We start from the raw sequence: 11,019 nt of genomic DNA, 5'->3' as shown, positions 1-11,019 counted from the left end.
TCCGCCGCGCCGCGCGCCCCGCCCCCCACGCCTGCAAGCGCGCTGCCCATTGGCTCCCGCGCGGGGCCCATGGAAACCGCCAACGAAAAGAAAAACTTTTTTTTTTTGTGTGTGTGGGGCGGGGCTGAAAACTTCTTCCCGACGCCGCGGGGCACGCTGGGTAGCGCAGTTCTCCGCAGGCCCCGATCAGGCGCGAGGCATGATGGGAAGGCCGGAGCGCTCGCCCTCCTCAGGGGGCCGCAGTGCATTGTGGGATAGCAACCCCCTTGACTGTGGCTGTACCCCCTCAGCAGTGGGGGGATCCCTCCCCAGCATAGGGGACCCCCATGTCCCTGGCTGCACCCCCTCAGCAGTGGGGGGGACCCCCATGTCCCTGGCTGCATCCCCTCAGCAGTGGGGGGGTCTCCCCCCAGCATAGGCAACCCCATGTCCCTGGCTGTACCCCCTCACCAGTGGGGGGGATCCCTCCCCAGCATAGGGGACCCCCATGTCCCTGGCTGCACCCCCTCAGCAGTGGGGGGGACCCCCATGTCCCTGGCTGCATCCCCTCAGCAGTGGGGGGGGTCTCCCCCCAGCATAGGCGACCCCATGTCCCTGGCTGTACCCCCTCACCAGTGGGGGGGATCCCTCCCCAGCATAGGCGACCCCCATGTCCCTGGCAGTTTAGGTATTCCTCACAAGACCCTCCTTGGTCATCTCTAGTGGTGATTGCCACATTTTTATTCCCGTGAGGTGTTTCATCCAGGGGATGCATCCTAGAGAAGACTCTTTTCCATGATTTTTGTCCGCTGGCAGCCACGATTTGTCTGTGTAATGGGGGCCTCTTGTTTTCGATCGGATCAATGCAATGCTTTTTGGTTGCAACTGCTCTCCTGATGTTAGGAAGCGGCAATTCTGGTAAGTAGAGACTACTGACATTTGTGCATTTAAGGCATTTGGTAAGAAACCTGCAAATTTTGTATCCGGGATGATGCCATTTTTACTTCTCTGGTCACATGCCACTTCTGGAGCAACACCAGATCCTACCCGTGGTACAAAACCCCTGGGTTCGCACACTGCACTGTCTTGTACCATGTCTTTTCTTTTCACTTTCGTAGTTCATTTCATTGGTTCAACCATTTACATGCAGCTGTTACAACATACTGGGATTCTCCCTCTGGCAGGTTCAGTTTCCTGCCTGCTATCTAGTGATCAAGTGGGTTGTGGACCCCTGCCCTTTAGACTAATAGGCAGAAAACAATCGTTTACAATCCCTTTTCAGTCCACACCATCACCGCCCACAGGACCTGGCTCTAGAGCAGTGATTCTGAACCCTGTCTCAACCCTGGGGTGTCTTGAGATCCTTTCAAGGGTAGCACACGGTGTTTACGCTGTTAGGTGTGCAATCACCATTCACAGGATAAACCAAGAGATTTCATATAGCAATCTGCAGTGTGAAAAACTTTATGACCTGTTGTGGGCTTTCTGAGTTCTTTGCAACAGTAAAAACTGCTCTATTGTATTTTTCCTATAGTTAAGTGTGAAAACTAAGAGGTGACATTTTCTAAGGGGTGCTTTGAGTTTTTCCAGGGGTGCCACAAGTATAAAATGGTTGAGAGCCCCTATGTAGCAGGTTGTCAATTTGCATAATACTGTCTTTATTTTCCCTGGGCAAACTTGCCCCACAGGACATAACATAAACCATAAATCATCAAACACCAAGTACAAAACTATAAAGTTAACCAAACCCTGTGTTCTTTTCCCAGACCCTGAGAGAGGACCCTGGCTCAATGCTGATGCCACCAACATTGCAGCCTTCCCTCTCTACCAGCTCCCTTCCCTGGGAGCTTTTAACTTTCCCTGCACCAAGTAATCATCCTCATCAGCTGGCCCAGTCCTCCTAGGTACGCATGTAATCTCTTTCTCACCACCTGCCCCTGTGACATGCACCCTGTTATGTCGTACGCTAGGGCAGGAGTACTCAACCCCTAGCATTTGGGCTAGAGCTGGCCTGCAGAACCATGCCATCTGGCCTGCTGGGGTCCCCATGGCCCTGAAAATTTGACTCTGGGGGAGTGGTAGCACCAATTGCTGTTTTCCTGGTGCCAAATTTCCAGACTTATGGGGGGCCCCCAGCCAGATAGCATGCTGGATTGGCATGTGGGACTCAATCCAGGCACACAGGGGCCAGCTGAGGGTATTGTAAGGCCAGGGAGGTGGTGTGGGACTGAGGGAAGCAGTGTGGGGCCCTGATCTGACAGCATGGAGCCAAGGTACGTGGCACTGGAACTCAATCTGAGGCTGCAGGGCCTTGACTTGACAGTGCAGAGCCCCAATGCAAGAGAGGCAACACGGGGCCTGATCCTGGTGTATAGGGTCCAATCCAGCATGCAGACCAGCACTGCACTACGCTTCCGGCCCACGGCTCCTAAAGGTTGAGTGCCACTGCTCTAGAGGCATATTTGTCCTTGATTATTGAGGCTGATACAACCCCCCAAGGTAGATAGGTTGCTCCAGAATAAAACAAGTGCTGTGAGTTGGTTCCTAATGGGTAGAAAGTGTGGGTTTGAGAGCAGAGATAGAGATTGCAGATAGAGACTGATGGAGTTCAGTTTCAGGAACAACCTCCAATTCCATTCTATGTTATGATGAATGCTGGCAATATTAGTCCATCATGTATCATTCACCCCTCCAAGAATTTCTTCAGGCTAGGCAAGATGCAAGCTATTCTGTAGATAAACCTTCTCTCTATGATATTTTGCTCTTTTTATTTCCTCTTCCCCTCATTTATCTGGTTGGTTTGTGCCCTCCCTGGCAATGTTCCCCTAAGGTGTAGCGATCCATGAGCACCCCAATTCAGTCCTTGAGCACACTTCGGTCTGTGCGCTCTGCCTGCTCCCTACTGCAGCCTTTGAATGTGGCACAGCACAAAGTGCATCCCGCCACTGGGCAGGCCTAGCAGCAAGGCACATAGCATCACTTTCAAAGGCTGCAATGAGGTGCAGAGGCAGGGAGCATGTAGAGCGCAGATCCCTCCCACCCTTGCCCCACGCAAAGATCAGGGGCCAGGCCACATGCCCTCACTTGGCTGCCCGTGCCATGCATCTGGAGGGGCTGCCGGGGTCCGATTGCCCCACGACCCGGCCCAGACAGGAGGGAGGGACGGGAATGTGTTCCCTCTCCCCCACAGTGCATGCAGTGGCGGGATCTGCAGCCGCCTGCCCACACCGCTGAATGAACCGCCGGGCTCCGATTGCCCCAGCCCAGCCAGGGCCCCATTCATGGTGAACGAGCCCCCAGCTGGGCCAGGCCGGGTCGTGGGACAATCCCCACAGTGCAGGAGAGAGCAGGGCAGCGCTCTGCCCCTACTGCACTCCCTCCTGCACTGTGGAGGTCTCAATCTGTCCCCACCTCCAAGACCAGTGAAACTTACCTGCCTGCGGTTGCAGTCCTGACTGGGAGTGCGCGGGTATCTCAGTGTGCCTGTCCCTCCCCCCTCCTGCACCAGCCTGTGGCCAGGTTGGGGCAGGGGCACGGCATTAAAAAGTTACTGTGCGGCATGATTTTTTCTTGTGCACAGCCGCACACGCGCACAGCTTAGAGGGAACCTTGCTCACTGGGTGTGTCTACATGAGACACTTTACCACGCAGTAGATTAATCTACTGCACAGTAAAGCACATGTGCAGGACATTTACTGCACAGTAAATTAGGCTACTGCGCAGTTAGCTAGTACTTGTAAATACAGGTACTAGATTAACTGCACAGTAGTTACTGTGCAGTACTGCACTTGTAGACACTGACTGGGAGTAATCTGCTCCCAGTCAGTCTAGGCAGCAGGAGGTCACAGCGAATGGGGAGTTCTCTGTCCTCAGTCCTGGTGCTGCTCAGGTTCCCAGTCCCCTGAGGAGCCAGGAGATGATCAGTACTGGAAATGGGGAGCTCTACCCCATCCCAGCTCGCAGAGCAGAGCTGGGAGCTCCAGAGAGTGAGCAGAAGCAGGGTCTGCGCAGTGTGCTCGCTCTCTGGAGCAGCTCTACATGGTGCGAAGCTGGGAACCCAGGAAGCTCCAGCCTCGACTAGCTCTCTGGAGATCCCAGCTCTGCACCACACAGAGCTGCTCCAGGGGGTGGGCAAAGGCTGGGAACCCAGGCAGGGCAGCTGCTAGTGAGTCCTCCCCCACTTCAGCATGGGGCTGGCTGGGACCTGTACCGCAAGCCGGGTAGCTGCTGGCAAGCCCCCTGCCAAGCAGGGGCCATGGGGCTCACTGGCAGTTGCCCCCCTTGCAGGACTGTTCCTTGCAAACCCCGTGCTGGGGAGGTAAACCCCACCTGGCAGGGGGCTCACCATTAACTGTCCCACATCAAGGACAGCTTCTGGCAAACCCCTGCTGGGCAGGGAAGTCCAGCCCGGAAAGGGGCTTGTTGTCAGCTGTGTGTCGAGATGTGCATGGGGCCAGGAGAGCTGTGCCAGCTGCAGCAGCAGCTATCTCCTGGCTTCATGCCCGTCAGGTTCTGGCCCAGTGTGCACGGGGCCAGAAGACAGCTACTGCTGCAGCCAGCAGAGCTCTCCTGGCTTCGTGCACATCGGGACCAGCCCCTGTGCCCCTTGCTAGCCCCTGGGCTAGCACCTAGGGGAGCCTGGAGCTCTCCCTGGCTGCTGCAGGGGGGCAGAGCAGGGTGGGAGTAGGCCTGTACGGGCCTGCTCCCACTGGAAGCAAATCTGCTCCCAACAGGGTGCATGTGTAGACTTGCTCCTAGGGAAGGAGCAAGTCTACACTGCACAGTGAGCGTAAATGCACTCACTGCAACTTGTGTTACGCTGAGATACAAAGCAGGGACTGTCTTATTACCCACACAGCAATACCCTGATGTTTTCTTGGATTGTCTTGCCATAATTGTGATACAAATATCAATAACACTTATATTAAGGCATCTTACATATTTTTGACCTTTCCAAGACTCTCTCTAGGTCAAATCCTGCCCTGTTTCACAGGGTTCGTGAAACAGCTGCACAGAAGCACTGAACCCCACCCCCTACAGGAAATCTGTCCCAGTATATTTATTTTTGATCACAATGGATTATTTCAGCCTGTGTCAACTGGCTCATTTCATTTCTTTGAAAAGATGTAAACACCACATCACTTGCTTCAACAGAACTGCTCCTATGTCCTTGATATATTTTCAAGCAATTTTTATTTGGATGTAAAGTGTCTATCAGCCAACATTTCAGCAATATCTGCCTTCCTTGGGGCTTAAGATATTGCTGAAGCATTGGCTGATAGCCACTTTACTACCAAATAAAGATTGCTTGAAAATATATCAAGGACATACGAGCCATTCTCTTGAGGTATGGAATGTGATGTTTATGCCTGTTTTTATAGATGTTGAAACCAGTTTCTTTGAAGGGGTACTATTATGAATTCAGCACCCTGGTAACTGTATACAGAAGGAGGGTAGGATGGCCTATCTGTCTATATGTTATATTCATACTGTATGAATATCTTCTATCTGGAAGTAAACCAGATTATTTCTTTGCCTCACTAGGAAAGGTTTTGAGGGGCAAATTGTGTTTATTCAGTTACCGCAGTGACTGCAGTGGAAATAATTTCTTTCATGTAGGATCACCTATGCAAATATATTTTGGTCTCTTCTTGCAGAGTTCTTCATGCTGTATATATCTTTGAACAGTAGAGGCCCACCTTTTCAGTGGTCCTGCCACAAATTAGCCCTGCACCTACCCCAAATGCTACTTTAATCCCCCTCCCCTGCCCCATCTGCTGCTCTGCTTTCTGATCCCTGCCCTGAGCTCCCTTCTCCATTTGGCCCTGTGCTTTATGCTTCCTACTCTCTGCTCCCTGCCTGATCTCCTGCTCTGCTTTCTACTCCTATCTGCTGTTGTGCTGCTTGTCCCATTCCCAGTCTGTCGCATGCCACTCACAAAAGATGTCAAGGCCACTTGTGGCACCTGTGCTGCAAGTTGGCCGCCCATGCCTTAGAAAATAATCAAGTTTTGCTTTACAGCAAGCCTTGGGTTTAAGAGTTCACTGTGTGTTAACAAGAGTTATTTCTTACTATTTTTCCAGCTATTTAGTTGGTCTAATAAAAATTATCACATTTACCCAAAGAACCTTGTCTGCTTATTTCATACTAAGTACTTTTATGTTCTCAACCTTATTTTTTAAGTTTCAAAATCACTGAAGGCAGTAATTCATGGTCATAAATATTATAAAAACAAATCTGTAGGAATTAAGGGCCTGAATGTTCTTTCTATGGAAAAATCCTAGGGGAGGAGGAAAATGGAAGAAAATTACCTCCTTCTGTTATGAGGGCAAGGTTCTTCTTTTCTGTAGCGGGCAGAGTTGTGATGTTCCAGAATCCACGGGGCTCCCTAGAAAGGTCCAGATTAGAAGGTATCTGCTAGAGGCCAGGAATATAGAGGAAAGATTTCTTTTTAAGCTGTCTAATATGCTTTGGGGGTCTGGCAGGGAGGAGCTGGATGGAAGAGACTTTAAAACAAAAAAACCCCTAAAACAGGGCAGCAGATTCAGCATCCAGCACAAGGTGGCAAAGGCCTGCAGCAAGGCAGCAGCCCTGGACTTCAGGAGGGCGGACTTCAATGAGGTAAGGAGAATAGTCAGGGAGGCACTGAGGTCCTGGAGGGAAGGGGAGTCAGGTGTCCAGGAAGAGTGGTCGTTCCTTAAGGAGACGATCCTCCAAGCCCAAAGGGAGGTAATCCCAATGTGAATCAAAGGGGGCAAGAGGGCACAAAAGCCCTCATGGCTCACCAAAAGCATACGGGAATGTCTTCTAACTAAAAAGGAGGCATACACCCAATGGAAGGGAGGGGCCATCACCAGGGAGGACTATCCAGCCCTTGCTCGGGGCTGTAGGGGGGTGGTCAGGAAGGCCAAGGGGAGATGAAACTGGGACTAGCAACCGGGATCAAGGACAACAAGAAGTCTTTTTTTAAATACGTAGGGGGTAAAAAGAAGGTCCCGGGTAACATGGGACCTCTGCAGGACACGCTAGGAAATCTGGTCGTCGCACCAGACAGTGAAGCTAACCTATTTAACAATTTCTTTGCCTCCATTTTTCTGAGCAGTTACCGGGTCACCACCACCACCAAGCCCCCCGTAGGTCCGCGGGGAGGCACACCCAGGCCTAGGGTCAGTGAGGACCTAGTCATGGAACTTCTGGAGGGACTGGACGTATTTAAATCAGCTGGTCCTGACGACCTCCACCCCAGGGTGCTGAGGGGATTAGCAGAGGTCATTGCGGGACCCCTGGCACAGCTTTACGGGCATTCGTGGTGCTCTGGTGTGGTGCCAGAGGACTGAAAAAGGGCCTATGTGGTTCCCATTTTCAGAAAAGGGAGAAAGGAGGACCCGGAAACTATAGGCCAGTCAGACTTACCTTGGTCCTGGGGAAGCTTTTTGAAAGGGTTATCCTGGCGCATGTCCACGAGGGGGAAGCAGGGGAGATTATGCTTAGGAGCAACCAACATGGGTTCATTAGCACTGTCAAATGGGTCACAAACTGGCTGGAGGGCCGCACCCAGAGAGTGGTGGTGGATGGGTCATTTTCGATCTGGAGGGGTGTGGGCAGTGGGGTCCCCCAGGGCTCGGTCCTCGGACCTGCGCTGTTCAACATCTTCATCAGTGACTTGGACGAGGGGGTAAAAAGCACCTTGTTCAAATTCACAGATGACACTAAGATGTGGGGGGAAGTGGGCATGCTAGGAGGGAGGAATAGGCTGCAATCAGACGTAGACAGGTTACAGGGGTGGGCGGACAAGAACAGGATGGGTTTCAACACTGACAAGTGCAAGGTGCTGCACCTGGGGAGAAAGGACCAGCAGCACGCCTACAGGCTGGGGAACTCCCTTCTTGTCAGTGCAGAGGCAGAAAAGGATCTTGGGATCATTATTGATGCCAAAATGAACATGGGCCGACAGTGTGGGGACGCGGTCGGGAAGGCTAACCGCACCTTGTCGTGCATGCACAGATGCATCTTGAGCAGGGCCAAAGAGGTGATCCTTCCCCTGTACGCGGCACTGGTCAGGCCGCAGTTGGAGTACTGCGTCCAGTTCTGGGCGCCGCACTTCAGGAGGGATGTGGACAGCTTGGAGAGGTTCCAGAGGAGGCCACCCGCATGGTCAGAGGGCAGCAGGGCAGACCCTACAAGGAGAGGTGACCTGAACCTGTTCAGCCTTCACAAGAGAAGGCTGAGGGGGGATCTAGTGGCCTGTCACAAACTAGTCAGAGGGGACCAGCAGGCATTGGGGGAGTCCCTGTTCCCCCGAGCACTCCCAGGAGTGACAAGAAATAATGGGCACAAGCTGGCAGAGGGCAGCTTCAGGCTAGACATCAGGAGGCACCACTTCACAGTCAGGGCAGCTAGGATCTGGAACCAACTTCCAAGAGAAGTGGTGCTCACTCCTACCCTGGGGGTCTTTATGAGGAGGCTGGATGAAAACCTTGCCGGGGTCTTTTGACCCCAGTACTCTTTCCTGCCCATGGCAGGGGGTCGGACTTAATAATCTGCTCAGCTTCCTTCCAACCCTACCAACTATGAAACTAAGATTCACAGGCCAAAAATTGTTTCTAAGCATTTTGGCAAATAAACTAAGGAAAATTATACCAGGCTCACAAGCGAATTGCAAACACAAGAAAGGCTATATTCACTGAATAAATGTTTAGATACAAGTGGCTCACTTGGCTCTAGCAAGTAATATACCTGCTTTAAAGTTGGAGACATAAGGCGTAATAAGCTGAAGTGACATACTCAAGGTCACTCAACAAGCCAGTGGTGGTTCAGAAATAGAAGACAGGTCTCCTCATTCCCAGTTCTCAGGTCACTAGCTGCTAAACAGAACTCCTCTTCATGTAAAAAATGACATATCCAGAACCTGCTAATAAATATGATTTTAACAATCAGTGCAGACCCATTACCTCCTACCAATCTAGAAGACTGAATGGAATCAATTTTTTTAGGTGCATTAGCAGAAAAATCACTTGCAGACTTGAAAACAGCAAATACTTCACTGATTATCTTAAAAGGCTGAGCAGTATTTTTATTAGCTTAAAAATACATTCTCTGCCTGAACTGCTATATTCACACACAGCACATTTTTATGGTCAGGTTACAAGCCCCTAGATCCACCATTAAGAAGTAAAGCTGCTCTTCTGTCTTGGCTTGGTAATCATCCTTGTCTAGATGTATTTCTTTGTGCTGGAAGTAGTTCTGAGACCACATCATATAAAAATTATTTGTTGTAAATTGAATGTAGAGAGTGGTGAAGGCCAGCATTGGCAGCTATTCACAAACAAATAAATCCTAATGAGCCCATAAACAAGTTACTATTGCATTTCAAACTCTGGTCTCAAGATTTTAAGAAAAAGCCATGAAAGCACATAGAGGTGAGGTGACATATAAAGGTTCATTGCACTACTGCTGAGTGTCAAGTTTTATTCTTCTGCAGAGGATCATCCTGTCTGCTCTTCATTTGTTGCTGTGGTGAGCGTGTTGAACCTGAACTACAGTTAACCCTTGGTAGAGATGAACTCCTTCAGGAAATGTTCAGCATGGAAGATTATTTCAGCCTTTTGTATTAGTCACAATGACCAGCAAGGCAGGACAAACTCTGCAAGTTCCCTCAAAATAAAGTTTGCCACTTTACTGTTGTAAACAGATCTAGAAGACTCCAAAAAAAAGAAAGGAAAATAATGCATTTCCCATATGGTTCTGTATGGCTAAATCTTATACTGACGTCAATGAAATGACATTGAGTGACTTGAGCAAAACCTGGGGCGAAGCAATCCTTCCTTTGGGTGAGCTTTGTGAACCTAAACAAGGGCTTGATTCTGAAAGCTGCAAAGTACTCCCAAACTTCAGTGGCAGATAAAGATACGTGACACCTCTCAGGATCGGTACCTAAATCACTATGTTTTACTTTTCATGCTCGCGGCAAATGAATTTTAATAGTAGTCAAAGGGCCGGGTACGCTGAGATTTTGCAGCCTGGTATATGGTGTCCTATACAGCCACGTAAAGTATTACGTAAGACCTGTCTACATGGTCTGGGTCCCTGAGTCCTCACAGTTTATGATCTGATCAGTGATTCCTCCCTTCAGAAAGCTCTTATTCTCTGTGGGCACATCTATATGTGCAAATGCTCTGGGGTGGGTTTACTCGACAGTAATTTACTCTTGTGGGGAGGGGGAAGCAGATTTGCTTCTCATGACAGCAGTCTGCTCCCACCCCTGCCAGGCCTCTCCTGCAGCAGCCAAGGGGAGTTCTTGGCTCCCCCTGGGTGCTAGCCCAGGGACTGGTATGGGGCAGAGGGCCAGAAGACATTTATCTTCTGGTGGGGACTGGGAGATTACTTCCCCCCCTGGGAGCTCCCAGGCAGGGACAATGTCCCCTTGCCCTGGCAGCAGGGAGCTCCCAGCCCCCACTCCACAATGGGGGAGACTCTTATCTCCCAGCTCCAGCTCCATGATCATGGATAAGAATCTCCCAGCCCCCATTCTGTGATTTTGGGAGCTCTCTGCTGCTGGGGCAGGGGGGACATTGTCCCTGCCTGGGCTCCAGTGGTGGGCAGCTCCCAGAGGCAGGAAGCAATCTCTCACCCACTTTTCCCTGGCTGACCAAGAGCACACTTGCTCCCCATCAGCTGTCTACACATTCCATACTGCCCAGTAATTACTCCTAAGTAAATTTGCTACTTGTAGTTACAAGTAGCAAATATACTCGCGATTATACTTTAGACCAGTCAGTCTTACCTCTATTCCTGGGAAAATGCTAGAGAAAATAATCAAAGAACACATTTGTGCAGGCCCAGCAGGGGAAATGATGCTGAGGGGAAACCAGCACAGGTTTGTCACTGGTAGATCCTGCCTAACAAACCTTGTAGCCGTCCATGACCAGGTCACACACTGCCTGGATGCAGGAGCTCAGGCTGATGTCATCTTCCTGGACTTTAGGAAGGCCTTTGACACAGTTTCACACCCTATCCTCATTGGGAAGCTAGCAGACCGTG

Source organism: Alligator sinensis, unplaced genomic scaffold (genome assembly GCF_000455745.1).
Source record: "Alligator sinensis unplaced genomic scaffold, ASM45574v1 scaffold64_1, whole genome shotgun sequence".
Classification (NCBI taxonomy): domain Eukaryota; kingdom Metazoa; phylum Chordata; order Crocodylia; family Alligatoridae; genus Alligator; species Alligator sinensis.
The sequence above is the reverse complement of the archived record's forward strand: the minus strand, read 5'-3'. Positions refer to the sequence as shown.